General features: G+C 43.9%; 1 protein-coding gene across 4 annotated transcripts in view; it reads left to right on the top strand.

The window, feature by feature from the left end:
- Positions 1-10,471: 10,471 nt before the first annotated feature.
- LOC133364609 (E3 ubiquitin-protein ligase MARCHF8-like) overlaps positions 10,472-18,563 on the top strand; it is an 82,223-nt gene continuing 74,131 nt past the window's right edge. Inside the window, exons 1-2 of one of the 4 annotated variants that reach the window (XM_061585558.1) lie at positions 10,472-10,754; positions 15,861-16,025. The gene's annotated coding sequence lies outside the window, so the exon portion shown is untranslated. Of the gene's footprint in view, positions 10,755-11,126; positions 11,358-15,860; positions 16,026-18,563 lie in introns of those variants that run through there. The other 3 variants (XM_061585557.1, XM_061585561.1, XM_061585559.1) reach the window with 3 other exon arrangements.

Below are 18,563 nucleotides of genomic sequence, written 5' to 3'. Positions count from 1 at the left end.
GTTAAAAGCTGCATTAATTCCTGCTTCGGGGAAGCTCTGGGCTGCGAGGACCCCAAATGATTTTGCCTGTAGGAGTAGAATATGAACATTCTGTCTGTATATTTCTCAGTACAATTTTTTTCTACTTGGAATGAGAGAAGGATTGAAAGTGAGGTATGCATCAACAATGGGGGGTAACCTCCCTCTTTTAGAGAGAACTGTTAGTGCTTCACTCACAGATGAGGCTTTGCCTTAATCATTATGGCAAAATCCACCTCTGAATGTCAATGTGTTGATGATAACACTGCTATTGTCACTGAGAGCTAAACTAGGAAACAATTAAATTTCACAATTTAGAGATTTCTGAACTGTAAACCTAACATGGTTTATGATTTCAGTTTGCTATCTGAGGATATGCTGTGGAGCACCCAGCTGTACAGAAAGAAGAGCAGGAATGTTAACTAACACCCTGCTACCTAAATTCAGATCTAGATTGTAGGGAAGGAGGAGGATCATTCAGTTTTCTCCTTTTGTTATAGTGAGGAAGTAAGATCACATATTTGTCCCACAAGCCATCCATTTGTGGACGTAAAATTTGTAAAGGGCTTGCACATATAAAACCTAACATGTATAGGTCTGAAATCAAGTTGCCTCATACAGTCCAGGAACTGCCTGTACAAGCTGGACTCATTCATATTGGATTCCAACACTGGCCCTATGTATCGAGGTCCAGAACAGACATGGATAGGGAGAATATTGGAGAAAAAGTATAATTCAATCCAGGCCTCATTCTTGAAGTATTCTTGACAGCTGATAGCATGCATTCCATGGCTAACTATTCCAGTACAATTCTAAGGTGAGAGAAGGACAATGCAAAGGTAGTTCTACTGCTGTGTTCAGTGCCTTGCCAAGGTCAAGCTGGCAGGGAGGAAAAATGTTCTAGGCCGTTACATCCTTTTTCAGCTTTATAGTTTTTATGTTTTTACTCCTGGTGAAAGGTGAGTGAGAGATTGAGCCATAGTCAAGAGCATGACTAAATATATTCCTTTTGGGTGTGTGTTGGGGGACTGGGAGGGCTGTGGATCCAAGCCACTTTCCAGAAAAAATCTCTTTTGGCCCTACCTTCCTTGGTTGGGCCAAGGTGTCGAAGGGAGGCTCTGACACTGGATCACCCTCTCCAACAGCAGGATAGTAGATCTGATCTATCCTATGGCCCCTGGGACACCTTTCCAGACACCACTGGATTGCACCCTTAGTGATGTTATCACCACATTGCCTTTGGCAGGGATGCAGGGGCTGAGGTTGAGCAATTTGTTTAACATATTTATACCTCACGTTTCCATTTAAAAATGCACAAACCTGGGTTACAATGATAAAAAGAAAACAATCAATAAAGGTTGAAATACCACAACCAGAAGCCCACAGTAACAAATACAACAGTAATAGGGCACTATTCCTACTAAGTGTCTGTACCTCAAAAGCGTTCCAGAATTATTTGGTTAAAAATGCCCTCTTTTTAGGACAATTAAAAATGAAAACCATTAAAACTCAGTGAAAAGACAGCTGTGATGGAGCTAAACAGACATCCCTCATAGTAGGCCATCTATAATGTCATTTTTACTTGTATTAGCGTATTAAAAGCAAGGACCCATTGTACATAGCGTGACAAAGATATGGGTGAATGCCACCATCAAAATGACTGCTGGGCTACTTTTGAGGAAGCTGTTGCAGTTCTGAAATTAATCCATTTGGGCATACTGTACATAAGAATGAAGTTAAGGGGTTGAGTTAGCAAATATGTAATAGCTGCAGAAGCCTATCTTTGAAGGGTGAAATGCTATATTTGAAGGGTGGGAAACATCAGGAACAGGAGCCAAATGCAGCTCTCCAAGCCTGTGTATCCAGGCCTCTCCCATGCGACACTGCTCACTAGCTCTGCTCAGTGTCCTCTTCCAATGCTTTTGTTGTCTGGTATCTGTTCTTGAACTGTGATCGTGCCTCTTGGTTGGTTGGATGGAGAGATGTGTATGGGTTTGTAGAAACCTGATTTTTGCATGGCTGGAATGTAGCCTATTGCTGTACCCAACACTGGCATGCAGCCCCTGGAAGGTTGTCTGTAAGGGAATACGGACCTCAGTTTGAAGATGATTCCCACCCTGCTATAAAGGCTAAAGTAACAGAACACCTGAACATATAGCTAAGATGTGGCTTCAGAATGCAGTAACATTTTAAGCATCCAACACAGCTATTTCAAGCCTACTATGTATTTGGTAGCCAACGTATTAACTGTAATTTGATACATGAGATGTCCAAATTAGATTGATAACTTACAAAGTTATAACCATAAATAGGAGACCATACATCTTAAAGCAGGTACATTAAACAGCATGTATATACAAATGGACAAACAAAAATATGGGATGTTTACAAATAATCATGTTCAGTTATGCAAAGGCAGATTTACAGAAGCCTTCCTCAACCTGGTGCCCTCCAGATGATTTGAACTATAGCTCCCATCATCCCTAACCATTGGCTATGCTGGTGGGAGCTGATGGGAGTTAAGAGTCCACAACAGCTGGAGGGCTGTTTGGAAAGGCTGATTTACAGAATGAGTCAGCATCTGGTTTTACTTGCATAAAAAGTACACAGAAATGGTTAGGTACAGTTGCTGGTGTTGCAACCACAGACAGTACATTTCATTATTGAAATGGTTACATGTTGCTATGTTGCATTTTGCTTGCACCCATGTCACCAGATGGAAACAATCCACTTGACCTAGATGATGGTTTTGCAAAGTGGCTGTACTACTCCTAAGGAAGGCAGTAAACCTAATGACAACTTACCTAGCAGCTGTAAAGAACAAGGACTGTTATATCAGATACTCTACAAGAATTTCACTCAGCCTGCTTAGGAGCTGGTCAGGCTAAAACCACCACCATATACCAGCACAGGTACAGATGTAGAAGGGCAGGTTTAGCAGCAGTGAGCAGACGGAACAGGCAAGTTCCACTGACATGGCTTGGGTAATCTTATGGATTCATGATGAAAATCCATCAGTTCATACTGACAAGCATTTAATGATGCTACTGTATCAATAAGCAGCCTGTAAGTTCATCAGCCATGCCACCCCATTCTTCAAGCACCATCTGAGGTGCTTATACAATAACAACAGATATCCATCAATATATGACCAACCTGCAACATCTGGGAGAGAAAGTCAGAATTATAGCTAATCATGCACTGTGCAGCAAAGGCAAGGAGCTGGCTTCAGCAAGAACAGAATGTAAAAACATTTGTATTTTGAGGACTCTTGAGGTTTCATATCCCTTGCAGCACATGGAAAATGATGACTTGGATGACCCATGGGCAGAATCAAGTGTGTCTGCATCTAACAGTATGCATGGTGTGATGGAGGGCAAAGCCTATTACTATGTTGTGCATGCACATATATTGATATATGAAGCACTGTGGCATATACACAGCAGCCCATGTCATTTCTGCCAAGTGTTGCTTCCTCTGTGTGGAGGGGGAAGAAAACCTATCAAAGCATAATGGGTACTTTCTGGTGTTGCATGGATCAAGTCAAAGGTGAAAAGCCAGTATGCTGGTTCAAAATGTATATTAAGAATATTAGCATGCTTGAAGCATCAGCACATTTCAGGTATTCTGAGCAGAAAAACTGTTTAGTGAAACGGGTGCCATGTTTTTTTACATTAAGTTGATCAACCAGTTATATTAATTCCCAGCCCTTTGCTCAAACGTCTGAGTGATCTCTAGGTAGAAAAGCAAGCCTACTTCTCAACTCATGATAGGAGGTGAACATGATATCTTGATCTAGTGCTGTTGCAGTCAATCCCCAAAAAGTGATCAAAACATTAAGAATGACTATCAACAGCACTAGATCAAGCTGCTGCTTCATCAAATCAAAAGTATACGCCAAAGACATTTTAGGAATAAGCTGTTGCTACCTTTAAGCAAAAATGAAAGGCAGAAGCTCACTAAATCCGCTCTCAAACTTCTCTATTTACAAGGATGTTTTTTCTTCTGAGGCAGATACTGCAGCCAAAACTTTGTCTAAGAAAATAGCCTCACCTACTGCTGGAGGAGATGTCTAAAGACCCCATTGACCATAAGGTAGAAAACACACTGCAGAAAAACCAGTGGTGCAGCTATAGCCCTTAAAGCTTTAGTGGCATGCTCCTACTTTGCCAGGTCCTTTCTCTCTCATGACTGGATGTGCTTATAAATCCACTCGGGATAGAAATATTAACCCTGTGCTAAGGGTTTTCCTTAGCAGCAGCCTACATAGTGGATGCCATCTTGGATTCAGGCTTTCAGACAATAATGGAAGGGTGTCATGGCCCCATCAGAGGATTCCTCTGATGGGGACGACTCAGGAGTAACAGCAGCAGGCCCAGGAGCAGCAGACCCAGAAGGAGACATGGAGGAGACTCCTGAGAATCCAGCTCCTTCTCCCCCTCAGCTGCAGAGCACCCCAGATACAGTAGAGGCCCTGCAGCCAGACACAGACAGTGAACAGGATACTCCCCCCTCACCTGCAGAACGTAGACAGCAGAAGGTCAGGCAGAAGAGAGGCAGGCCTGGCCCCTTAAGGCCCAAACGCTGAGGGCTCACACCTGCTGTCAAACCTGCTCCTTATAAGGCACACATTGGCCTTGGCTTGTTGCTGACTGCGTCAGGCGTGGCTTCGTGTATTCCTAGTTTCCTTGCAACCTCTTTTGGACTGACCCCTTGGCACTTGATCCCGGACCTCTACTGACCTCACTTCTGGACTTCTGACTCGGCAAGTACGCTTTGGACAGGCCTGGCCCTTATCAGGTTCCCTCCTCCTAGACCTGGCAGATTTACGACCAGACTGCCAGCTAAGGACTTTGCTTCCCTACCAACAACCCAGGAATTTCCAGCCCCCACCGGCACTGCTGACGCAGTGTAGAGCTGACAAAGGGCTAGCCAGACATGGAACCACTGATTCCATTAATCTAGAGTTCAGTCTGGTGAACATCTAATGCAGCAGTGGCTGGGGAAGGGGCAGAGTGGCAGCACCACTACACTCACTGAGATGGTTGGACTATATGCACCTGTAGGGCCAATACCAGTCTGGAGCTCCCCCAGCAGTGGCCCATCACCATGAGGCCACTCTGTCTCCAGCACCAATGTACCACTGCTGCTCTAATGAAACTAGCCTCTTCTTTTAGTCACTCCTAAACCCTTTCACCCACAGCCAATCCCAGGGACAATCCACCATTTGTAAACCATACCACTAGTGTGCTCAGCCCAAGTGGAGAAATAATTGTAAGAGTGGCAAACAGCCCTAGTCTATCAATATGTCATAGTTCTTCTGTCCACAAGAATAAGGTGGTCCCTTAGGCTTCATCCAGACTTTTAAGGCTCTGGGTGTGCACTCTCCCACCATTTCCAGGAATTAACGCTGCCATACTTCTGCACATGAGAAAGTGGAGCCTCTAGGTGGAGCTACCAAGCTCATCCTCCTGTATTTCTGTGCAGGGATACACATTTTTAACATATAGCATGACTCTGCCTCCCTTTCTGTTCCTTCTGTTCTTTTTGAACAAGTTATATTCTTCAATCGCTTTATTCCAGTCCTGGGAGTCATCCCACCAAGTTTCAGTTATTCCTATCAAGTCATATTTACTCTCCTGTATTAAGAGTTCAAGTTCATCGTGTTTGTTTCCCATACCCTGCACATTGAAGACCATGTGATTTACAGCCTGGCTTCTTTCCCACATTTTTATGAAGACTATTATTGGGCCCCATTAGAGTCACTGTCTCAGTTCCTGTTACTGTGCACAAGCCATCAACAATCGTTACCTCCAAGTTTACGTCTCCCTCCCCCTTAGGATTCAGTTTGAAGCGTTCCTTATGAAGTTCTCCATGCTGTGGCCAAACACATTCTTCCCAGTCCTTGTGAGGTACAACTCATCACTTGCCAGCAGTCCACCTTCTAGGAATGGTAGTCCATGGTCCCAGAATCTAAATCTTTCATGATGGCAGCTTCCTAACCAGTCATTCACCTAGAGCAGCCTTTCCCAACCAGTGTGCCTCCAGATGTTGTTGGACCACAACTCCCATCTTCCTGACCATTGGCAATGCTGGCTGAGGCTGATGGGAGTTGTGGTCCAACAACATCTGGAGGCACACTGGTTGGGAAAGGCTGACCTAGAGTATATTTCCCTTTCTATTCCTCTCCTATGTACTGGAAGGATGGATGAGAAAAGTATCTGGGCCCTAAAGTCCTTGAGTTTCCTTCTCAAAGCTTCAAAGTCTGACATGATTTCTTTGTAGCTCCACTTGGCAGTATCATTTGTTCCCACATGGAAGAGAAGAAAGGGGTACATGTCAGAGGACTTTATAAGTGATGGCAACCCTTCCGTCACATCTCTAATCCATCCTCCAGGGAGAAACCATGATGTTGAGCCCCAACTCCCCCAGGAGGAGCAGGGAGTCGGTCGAGCCCCAGCCTCCCCAGATAGATCTGGGAGAGAAGCCAGAGGTGGATGAGGTTTTCGAGGGCACTGAGGGAGGGGGTGAAGTCAACAGTCTGCCAGTTCCCACGGACAGTCCTTCCAACAATGCAGAGCTTGCTCCACCTACAAGCTCCCCAACTGAGCCATTGGGGGATGACCTCACGTGAGCGCCAACACCCCCCCAGGACTCCCTGCTTTGAACTTCAAACGCTTCCCCGCCAGTTGTTTCCCCGCCCCCTGAAGTTGAGCCGGTACCTAGCGAGCCTGCCCTGTCAGATGAGTACCAATCCAGTACTCCCCCCCGCTAAAAAAGATCAGTTGCATGGGATTTCATTTGCATTGTCAGATCTTTCTGGTCTTCCTACAGTTGTTATTGAAATTCACACTTATCTGTTAGTAAGTCACACTGAACTCAGTGAGACTTACTTCTGAGTAAGCATGCATAGGAATGCGCTGTAAGGATGCCATTCAAGACACATTGACTTAGGAGTCAGTCCCCATTGAAAAATTATATATATATATATATATATATAACACACACACACTTTGAACAACCCCCCCCCTTCAAACAACTCCTCCCTGGGGCAAAGGAAAGGAAGCATTTGCTGGCAGCCAACAGCATCTTCAGCGTGCAGGGACCCATCCACTGCTCCATATTTCCCTTCAAACCTTTTTTTAAAAGCAAGCCCCAACCACTCCCCCAAAACCTGCAGCTGGCTGGCAGCCTGAGCTTGCAATGATCATAAGAAAGTAGGTACCTGGGCTTGGCTGTCCACCCTTCTCTCTATGTAAATGTCTATCTCTCCGGTCCTTGTGACTCTTACTTCCCCACAACAACAACAAACAGTTGTTTGTACAACTGACAAACTGACTGCTTATCAGTGGTAGTGACTGGGAATTGTGCAACTAGGATTCTAGGAGGGGACCAACTGTAAAAAAAGTAATGGGACTATGTCCCAAGGCATCCCATTGCAAAAGCACACTGGTAGACAACATGGAAGATGCAATGGCCACATCATCTAATGTAACCTTTACAAGTACTGCCATTGAGAATTCCAACAGCAGGAACATCGCTCCTCTGCTCGTGGGGTAATGCTTGGGCAGCAACAAACAGCCACAACAAGGGCATCAGAAGTACTGGAGACCAGGAAGGTATGCCATATAGGGGAGGTGTGGCCTAGACACCCTGGTCATTTGAAGCACACTAATTCAGCCCAGCAAACTGCAGATAGGAGTGCAGCTGAGCTCATGTCGGAAGAGGAGGATGTGCAGTAGCCACCTGAAATGCAAGTGCACAGGGCTGTTTCATTCATCACATGATGAATTTTCGGGCTTACAAGCTACCCGAGTGCATGAGCAGTAGCCAATGACACTTCAATTTCTAAAAAAATCTGTGGTCTCCATAAATAAAACTCTGGGGTTATATATAATAACTGCCTACAGATCAACTGAGTCTCAGCAGGACACTCAGTCCATGCGGTTACCTGCGTCTGTTTTTGCAGCAGATAAGAGAAGCCTGGCTGGGAGATGCATGTCAGCAAATGAGAGATTTATTAACTGTTCAAGTATACACAACAGCAGCATGTACTGGAAACTGGGTGTACTGCAGTGTTTTAAATAACTGACAGGTTGACCAAACCGGTTAACCACAAATTGCTGCTGCCAAGTCACAACAACAACAACAACAACAATAAAAGGTGTGAGGTACAGTCAGATTTGGGCAAGCCATATCATGTACACAATTCCTCTTCAGATGAAGAGGGTGCTGAGTCCCTATACCCACATGTAATTCCAGGGGCCAGGGTTCAGTGTGACTTCACAGGTTGCTAGAGAGCCAGACTCTGCTATGAACACAGATTCCCTTGATCCTCAGGTGTTGAGGAGGAAGAATGGAGTGATGAGATACAGACTGAAAAGAAAGTATCTCACGGGCTGTTAAAAGATGAGCATTTTATTCATTTAGCAGTATTAGATTTTTCGTGACAGACCAACTACTACTACTAATGATAAGGTGATTCCAGTCCAGCTCCCTTTAAGAAGGTGACTTAGGTCGAATGTGAAGCACCTCTTCAGACTAAAAGACAAATGGCTTTGCCAAATAAATACTACTTTTCAGACAGAGCTTGGAAGATTACTTTTTAAAAGTAATAAATTACAGTTACAGTTGCATGGCCCCCAAAAAGTAGTAATTACCGTTACAATTACAATTGCTCTGAAAGTAACTGATTACTTTTACTCAAAAGTAATTGCTACAATTACATTTTAGTTACTTTAAAAAAATTGTCTACAAGTGGTGGCCTTGGCTGCTGCACATCTTAGTAGCCTAAAACAACATTAAAAATAAGCACACACACACAGAGGGTTGTAGAATATTTTTTTTAATCCATAAGATTAACAGAATGGCATAACAGAATCTCACATCCCCTCATCCCACCCCCAGCAATGATGACACTCCAACACACATATTTTTTGTATATATTGCCTCCAGCTCTTTTCTCCTTCCACTCCTGTCAATTTTTAAACAATTGTTTTCTCCACACCGTCTCGCTCTCCACCTCCTCCCTCGTTGCCTCTTAAGCACCCATAAAGCATGAAGGAAGAACAACACTGCACAGAAGCCCAATTTGAAGCACATGATTTTTATTCACAAATCAGAGGAGCAGAAAACTTCCCCTGCTCCCCCCCAAGTAATGCACAAAAGTAATGCTGGAAACATTACAGTTACTCCTCAAAAGTAATGAAGTTACTACCCATTCTATTACCAGCAAAATGTAATGAAGTTACCCACTCATTACTCAAAAAAGTAATAAATTACAAGTAATTTGTTACTTGTAACTAGTTACAAGCTGTGTTTTCAGACCCAGAGCTTGTGGATGAACTCTGACCACTGGCAATTGATTTGCCAACTGCAACTTTAGTGTCCAAGGTTCATCTCCCAGTAGAGGAAGCACAACCAAAGGACACGACTGATACAATAATAGCTTAGGTGTATGAAGTCCAATTTACTACTCAGCAGCAGTCATCAATTCTCTCTGCCCGTGCTATTCCACAGCACTAGTTTGCTACTCAGCATCTCACTACATTGCCACTTGTGGCAAATATGGTATATAGAGCCAATTTGGGCACCACTCTTCAGGTGGTTAACAGTTAACTGGGTTTCAGCCTCTCCCATTAGTAATCAGCAGATGGAATCAGCCTCTCAAAGGCAGAGAGCTGTCACTGAATTCTATTATTTATTTATTTATTAAATTTATATCCCATCCTTCCTCCCAGAAGTAACACAGGGCAGCAATAATGTGGGTAATTGTCTACATTATGCCCCATACTGGGCAGTCTGCCTCTTTATTAGCAGGGCAGCCTTTTTTGGCTCAGTACAGCATGGGATCAATTGGGGTTAGAAGTGGTATGTTCTGAATGTAGAAAGACATGAAGAAGTGGTCTCTAATACACGGTGTTTAGGTAAAACATTGCCCACACTTGTTTTGTAAGGTGCAAAGTTCCCCTGTGATGTAGAAGGGGTGTTTGCTGTTCCTGATACAGGTCTCACAGCCCAAGGACTGAACATGCTTATGGGTCTCCAGACACCACAGAAAGTTGAGTGTCAGTTTGAACAAGAACACCATAGAACCATCCAGGGAGTTGGCCTGTTTGAGCCTCTAAATAGCATGTTGGAGGGCATGATTGGCTGGAAGCCTGTTAGAGTGTCAAGATTTACTGAAACAACTTTGTTGCAACTTCTACTGGTTCCAATAAAGTCCAATGAATATTTGAAATATTTTGTTTGGCAATTTGTGGATGATCCCGAATATCTGAATCCAATGAATTTTATTGCCATTCAGGAGGAATAAATGAAATTGAATGGCCGTTCGATTTTAGTATGCCCCTATTTTGCCTTCAGCCTCAGAGAGACAAGAGTTTATTGGAAAGGTACAACCCAGCTTGTGTATTAGTCTGCCAACTGCAAGTCTATGCTCTCGTATTGGTCTCCAGGGTATGACGGAAGCAGAGCCGTGAGCCGTTTCCTGCATCGGCCGGACTAATCAGGCCGCAGCAAAAGAGAAAGAGAAAGGCGGCACCTTTCTTCCCCTTTTCCGCTGCCGGGCTTCTCGGGGGACTCCACAGGTGCCCCAGCCTCCATAAGGGAAGGAGGAAACTTGCTCGGTGTGGAACGGGTTGACGGATGTGTCGCGCTTCTAGTCGCTAGCTTTGCCCCGACAATGGGTGGCTGTGGTACTTACGGTGGGACAGAACCCTACGTAAGGCTGCGAGGTAATCCTCGGGAGGATTAGAGGCTGGCTGGGAGGGAGAGGAAGGCTGTGTCCTCATAATGTGGCGAAGAGGCGACGGCAGGGAATTTAGGTGCACAGGGACGGGAGCATTTGCTGTTGAAGCCAGTGGAAGTGAGCTCAGTAACGCTACTGGTGGAACCTGTCTATGTACTCACTCGCTCCATCTTGACTTAAGTGAACTCTTCTTATATGAGGGAGCCCGGGGCGGGGGGAGATTCGTTTCCCTTTCTTTTCCCTCCGTGTTTGCAGCTCCTAGGAGTGGTTGGAGATTATGAGGAGTCATTGGCAATATGCCTTTAATACCGCCGCCACCTGTCCTCATAATACCTCACTGGGCCTAATCCCACGATGCTTCTGCTTCTCGGAGAGCGAGTGAACAAGTGGGCCGAGTAGTACCTGCAGTTGCCTCCTCTCACGGCTTTTAGAGAGAGAAAAAATAGATCCCTCCGAGGTTCTGTGTTGAAACCTGTGCTTTTTAACTTGTTTGTAAATGATCTAGAATTAGGAGTAAGGCAACCAAATTTGAGCTCCGAAAGGAACTCCAGCTGGGGAATTGGCAACAAAATGACTATTGAGATTCAATGTAAGTAATGTAAAGTGATGCCCCAAGGTCAGAATAGCCTAACTTCATCCACGTCACATATACAGTGATGGAGTCTAACTGGGAAAGAGGTCTTAGGGCTATAGTAGGGATTGAAAACAAATCCACCAGTATCATAATATCCATATAAAAATCTATGGTGTGGCAACATTTGGAATACTGGGTGCAAATTCTGCTTGCCCCATCTCAAAAAAGGAAGCTACAGTGGAAAAGGTGCAGAAAAAAGCAACCAAATGATCAGGGAGCTGGAATATCTCCCATATGGGGAAAGGCTATAACATTTGGACCTTTTTAGTTTGGAATAAGGTGTCTAACAGGAAGCATGAGAAAGGCTTATAGCATTATAGCGTGGAGAAAGTCTGGCAGACAATTCACAGCAGACAAAGAAGTATTTCACACAGTGCATTATTAATGTATGGTGTTGCCACAAAAAGTGGTGTGGACTACTAGCTTATATTTTTTACAAGACATATTCATGGAGTATGCTGATATCAGTGGCTACTTATCATAATGGTTGTATGAAACCTCAGAGGCAACGACTACCATTTGCTGGAAGCAACAAATGAAAGAGGGCCTTTGCTCTCATGCCCTGTTTGGGGGCATGATCTGGTTGGCCAGTGTAGGAAACAAGATGAAGTTGAACTAAACGGACCTTTTGTCTGATCCAGTTTGACTATGTTCTCCTGGTAGTGCGCATTTGTGTTTGGGTAGTGAGAGGGTGGCAAGTGATTGCAGTCAGGGTGACTACTACTTGAAACTACCACTTGCTTGCTGCTTTTGAGAAGGAGTTGCTGCCACCAACCATACAATTGTAAAATAACTAGACTGAACTGCTTGACTCTTTTGTTTCTTCATGTGTTATAATATTCAGCTATATTGCAAGGCTGTCTTGTGCCACTCTCTCCCAACTATAGCATCCTTCAACCTGCCATATAAGGCGGATAATGGACCGTATTTGGATTGGTATTGGCAGGGGTAGTTTTAAATGTTGAAAAATGAGACAAATAAGTCCTGAGTTAGAAAGAGAAATAACTCCCCTTTTGTTGTTGATGGGGAGGGGAGTGTTAAATCAGAACTATATTAAAGTCTTGGATTACTCCAGTGATTTTTGTAGGCAGCTTTCACTTCTCCTCCAGGGGACCTTTAAAAATGGTTTCTTGATATGAAACAGAAAATATCATATGTAGATAGTGGCCTGGTTTGCATAGTACTTTAAATCATAGTTAAACTAACTAGTGTATGCTGCTGAAATTACAGTCACTTTGCTCCTACCATGCTGCAGGGAAGCAAGCCATGATCTGGTTTAGTGCTATTTTTGAACCCGGGCTTGTTTCTCTCCAGACCAATCACACATGATAACCAAGGTTTGTCACCTGTGCTGTCCTTTAGGCAATACAGCAGAGGGTATTGGATCCAGCAGGCCCAATTCTTTCTGCTGCATACTTTGGACAGAGAGGACAAGTGAGCAGGCAGTGGTAGCAGCTCATGTTTTCTGAGCAGTGTGTTTTCTGGGCACTGTTTTATACAGAAATTTGTGAATGAGCAAGAGGAGATGGCTGCTTCTCTTATAGAGAGCAGTCTTAGGTGATGCACTCTTATCTCTTTGAATGACCCCACTTCAGATGGCCTTGTAGCCTAGAAACAGAGGGTGGCAAGTGCGGCCAAGGTAGGAGCAGATGCCACCTCCTCTTGCTCATCTGCTCTCTCCCTGTGGGTGATGCAGTTGTTGGCATTGGGCTCAGTGGACCCAATACCTATTGCCATGCCTCCCAGAAGAACAGGACATATGAGCAATTGGAAGGATGGGCTACCCCACTGCTGTTTTCCCATTGAGTCTGGGTGGGAGAAGCAAGTAGTGGTGCTGCTGCCACTAGAGGCAGCAGTATGGCACAGGAGTGTGGCTCGCCTCTTGCTTCTCAAGGGGCTGCCCACTGGTGATGGCTGTACTTGAGTCAGGTCTAGATGCTGATGGTTTCTGCAATGAGCAGCCGCCACCCCCTTCTCAGTTAGACCCACTGGGCCCCGTTCTCTCCCTGCATACCAGGGCTGTGGAGTCGGAGTCGGAGTTGTGGAGTCGGAGTCAGAAGCAATTTTGGGTGGAGCCGGAGTCGGTAGAAATGTTCCGACTCCAGCTTCAAAATAAATTTTGATTGGCAATTTTTTTAAAATATAAATTCAAAATGTCAAAGAAGCTTCCCATGAAGTCAGCTGTAGTTGAGCATTTCACCATAACTCAAGATGGAAAACATTTTGTGTGTCAGTGTATGACATAGGACCCAGATGAAGACAAATGCTGTGATGCCAAGATCAGTGCATATTCAGGCAGCGATAAAAATGCTCCTATGAGAGCTTCCAATTTAAAAAGACATTTACAGCCCTTTTCAGGCCTGTGGAGTTGGAAGCAATTTTGGTTGGAGTTGGACAGTAGAAAAATAGAGGAGTAGGAGTCAAAGGTTTGGTGTACCAACTCCACAGCCCTGCTGCATACACATGAGAGGACAGGTAAGTGGGCAGATGTGACAGCAGCTGCTCCTGTCTGGAACAATCTCAGCACTTGTCTCTTACTGTGGATTTTTCTGAGGGACCCAAAGCTGCACATACTTGTGCAGGTTTCTGGTGAACCTGGGCGAGGAAAGGAGTTGGGGGTTCAGGTCCTGAGCTGCAGTTGGTGCTGTCCTGCTAAGGAGGACCTTTGCTCTGTTTTGAAGTGACAGAAAGAGACCAAGGCCACATTCACATCATGCATTTATTCCACTTTAAACAGCCATGGCTTTCCCCAAAGAATCCTGGAAAGTGTAGTTTGTGAAGGGTGCTGAGGGTTGTTAGGAAACTCCTATTTTCACAGAGCTAAAATTCCCTGAGTGGTTTAACAGTCAGTCCCTCTTCTCGGAGAACTCTGGAAATTGTAGCTCTATGAGGGTAACGGGTCTCCTAACAGCTCTTAGCACCCTTCAAAAACTATACCCAGGATTCCTTGGAGGAAGCCATGACTGCAATAAATAGTAGAATAAACTTATGGTGTGAGTGTGGTCCTGCTTCTTCCTCCCCCCCCCCCCGGTGGTGGTGATTGTTTATTCCAAAGGGCTAGGAAGACCCTTGTGATAGCATGGGAACAGCAACAGTCCTCTGGCAGGGCAAAGTTTTGTTTTTGTTTTTTTAATGCTTAGAGACCTTTAGTATTTCTCCCAGATTTCTACACTGTGCTCTTGTTTCTGGGTTTAGGGAAGCAGAACAGAATTTTCCTGTTTGGGAAGTAGGTTTAAAACATTTGAGCACCTAAGGAAGAGAATCCAAAATAATATGTACCTTTCCCCCTAATAAAGATGTATTGGCAATAGAGGTGTAAAGGCCTGAAAAACTTGGGTTGTTTCCCTTTCTTTCTAAAGCCTTCTTTGTTTTTTTCTGGAAAAAAATGGAATGGGGAAAAATGTGTTTTTTCTGGGTCTTCATATATCTAGACTGGCAAAGGCATTTTGCTACTCTTTGATGCTTAAAAAATCTATTCCTTGGTAAAACCAGAGCTGAATAATCTTTCCCTGGCATGACAATGCTTCTCTACCTGTCTTTTAAATGCCATGCTACTCTGTCCATCTTGATGTTCTTGAAAACATATTCAGTCACTGTTGTACATATGACTAGGACAGCAGAGGTTTCTCCATTTTGTGCTGTGGAGCCCTGGCCACCCTGAGAATTAGGAACACGTGAGCATTCCGTGATTCAACCAGAAAAGAGCTTTTGCGAGTGTTTGCTGAGAATTATCTCAAGGCTCAAAGCCCACATCAAGCACTTGGCTCTAACATTTCCCACCTCCCAAACCTTTTGCTTTAGGGAAGGGAAAAGTGGATGCAGGTGCTCCTAGAGCAAGTCCCATCCTCAATAAGAAAAGATGTTCTGCTGGGACGCTGGAAACACCTGCCACCACTGCTGTTCCCTTTCCCAAATGTAAGTTTTTGGGTTTTGGCACTGGGAAAGAAAAAATCAGCAGAGGCAACTCACAAGATTTGGCTGTGCTTGCCTCAATTCTGCTTGAATTTGTGTAACATCTCTTTTGACAGCAAAGAAAAATAATAATTAAAGAATCATATGTTGATCAAATCAGACATTTTGGTCTGTCGGCCCCATCCCCAAATTGTTAGTCTGTTTTTATTTCAGACTGTAGTAGGGAGTGGAATTAAAGGGCAAAGCTGGTATGGGGACGCTTTGGCCCTCTGGATGTTGCTGAACTACAACTCCCATCAGCCCTAGCAAGCATGTCCAATGGCCAGGGATGATGGGAGTTGTAGTTCAGCATCATCTGGAAGTCCAGAGGTTCCCAACGTTTTGAGTACAATCATTTCACTTATTAGTAATTTTTTTTATATTGCTATTCTCTGTCTTGACCAAGGAAGAACATGGGATAAGGGGAATTTGCAGAGGGAATGAAATGGTGACATTTGTTGCCTTCTGTAGCAGTTTCACTCTTTCATTAATTTTATTCTCTCTCAGCCCCAGGGCCAATTTGCGTCAGTGACTGATGCTTACAAGAAGACCTGGACCCTTCTCATTGCTCCTATCCAAGGGCTGTGAGGAGACAGTTCTGCTGCCACTTGCCTCCCAGTGTGTGTGTTATATTTCAAAGGCCAGAAAGGCCAGCAAAAGACAACTAGCAAGGTTTGGCCAGCATGCTTGTTGCCTGCTTCTAGACTTTTTTCCTCTCCTATTTCTGCAACAGAATTTTCTATGTGTCTTTTGTCTTGGAAGGAGCTTGTCTTGAATTGTGAGCATTCACTCTTAACTATTATTCCATTACGTTCTTTCCAGATGATGGAAGTTTAGGGGAATCTTGCAGCTGAGTTTACAAGTTGATAGAGGAAAGATACCATGGCTGTCGAATTTGAGGCTGTATATATTTGCATTGTCTAGACTAGATGGCAAGAACTGCCTCTATTGTCTTCACAAGAAGAAGCTACTCGAGAGACCCAGTCTCTGTTGCTCCAGGTTGCATAGGCTACATATAGGCAAGAGCTGCAGAGTACTTTGCTCTTAATCATAATTGATTTAACTCATGTATAGTCAGCTGAGTAGTACAACAGATTATATTGCAATAGATTATATTCCCTAATAGGCAAAAAAAACCTTGCAGTTTAAAAATGTATGTATAACCAACAGTATTTCTATCAAACTTTAAAAAGTGGGGAAATTGGGCAGCTATAGTGAATGCACTGAGGAACAGGAGACCTGACCTCCTCTCTGAGATATTGTACTGCCGTACAAATTTGTCAAAATGCAAACACATTTTGGGTGGTCTTTCACAGTCCAATCCACTTGCTGTGTAGCTTGGAAGAATTTGGTAATGTGTGGAGGAGGAAGGGGAGGGGGAGGGAGGAAGGGGGAGGGGGAGGAGGGAGCAAGTAGGGGAGGATTAGGTTGATGGGCCCTAGCAGAGGGTAAGCACCTTTCCTTTACAAAAGGAAGACATAGTTAACAGTATCATTATTTTTCGGGGTTTCCCCCACCTTTTAATTCTACAGCAGAAACATGTAGTCTCCCACCCAAATTTAGATCAGAGCTGTCCCTGGCCACATCCACAGCACACCTTTATTCCATTTTAAATAGTCAAGGCTTTACTCAAAGAATCCTGGGAAGTGTAATTTGTGAAGGGTACTGAGAGTTGTTAGGAAACACCCTATTCTCCTCACAGAGCCACAATCACCATAATTGATGATGATGATGATAATAATAATAATAATAATATATTTATTAGATTTATTAGCTGCTTGATACCCGAAGATCCCCATGCAACTTACACAATGTTAAAACAAAAACAAATATAACACACTATAAAACATAACAATAGACAACAACAAAACAACAGCAATAGCACACGCACACACAGCCACAGGAAGGTTTGGCAGCATATTAAAACAAAACATCATCTCAGTCTATCAGATGCCTGGGAGAAAAGGTACGTCTTTATCTGGTTCCAAAAAGATGACAATGAAGGCACCAGGCAGACCTCACTGGGGAGCATATTCCACAGATGGGGAGCCACAATAGAAAAGGCCCTCTCCATTGTCACCGCCCTCTGAGCCTCCCTCAGAAGGGGGACCTGGAGAACAGCCTCAGAGGAAAGTCTAAGGGTCCTGATAGGTTCATATTGGGTCCCAGAATTCCCTGGGAAGAGGGGCTGACTTTTAAACCACTCTGGCCACTGGAGCTTTGTGAGGGGAATAGGAGTCTCCTAACAACTCTCAGTACCCTTCACAAACTATACTCCCCAGGATTTTTAGGGGGAAGCCAGGACTATTTAAAGTTGAATAAATGTCTGGTGTGGGTGTGGCCCTCTGATTAGCCAAGCCAAACAGCTGTTAGTCTGTGGCTTTTAGAACACTTGATGGTTGGTTCTTACTGAGCATGCCTGAGATATCATAGACACCAATGTTATCAGCCAGGCTTGTTTTTTTAACTTTTAAACTGCAGAAGATGAAGGTGAGAGTATGGGGCAACGTCAGTATTAGGATTACAGGTACTCTGTGAACATGGCTGATTTTTAATTAATTTCAACAGATTACGAGAACTCTGACAGAAAAAAGTCCAAAAGGGGTCTGGGTTTTCCCCCCCTCTCTTTTTAGGTATTCATGGCTGATTCTTAGTTTGCCACCCTGGGCACCTGCTGGGAGGAAGGGTGGGATATAAATCTAATAAATGAGAAATAAATTTATATATATATTTTTACTCGTGTTTCAGACTTTAAACTCTGGATTCTCTCTGTGTGTTTTGTGTATTGCCATGAGGGTTGTTAAACACGTGCTTCTGCGTTCAGGACTATAAGTTTTGTAAGGTTTTGTTTTGGAATGAGTTAATGGGAAGCAGCAGAATGGCATGGGAGTATTTTCAATTTAACATGGAGGAATGTGAAAAATCCATGCTGGCTATAGTAGACAGCCACTTTTGTGGCTCTATAATAATTTGTATTGTTGTACTTTTATATTGTATGTCACCTCAACTATTTTTTAGTAATAAAGTGTTTTTGCAAGAGTAAGGGGTGCTCTTTGTATTTGTGTTGTATTCCTTTCTCTACCCCATCCTGCTTCTGAACTAAATTTCTATGATCCCAAAAATATGTAGCCTGTTTATAACCAACTTGTTGATAAAAGGTATTCTACTCATGCTGAGAGGTCAATGCTCAGAGGTGAATGAGTCATGGCA

The sequence above is a fragment of the Rhineura floridana genome, chromosome 1, assembly GCF_030035675.1.
Source record: "Rhineura floridana isolate rRhiFlo1 chromosome 1, rRhiFlo1.hap2, whole genome shotgun sequence".
Taxonomy (NCBI): Eukaryota; Metazoa; Chordata; class Lepidosauria; order Squamata; family Rhineuridae; genus Rhineura; species Rhineura floridana.
Note: the sequence above shows the minus strand (reverse complement) of the source record. Positions and strands in the feature narration are given on the sequence as shown.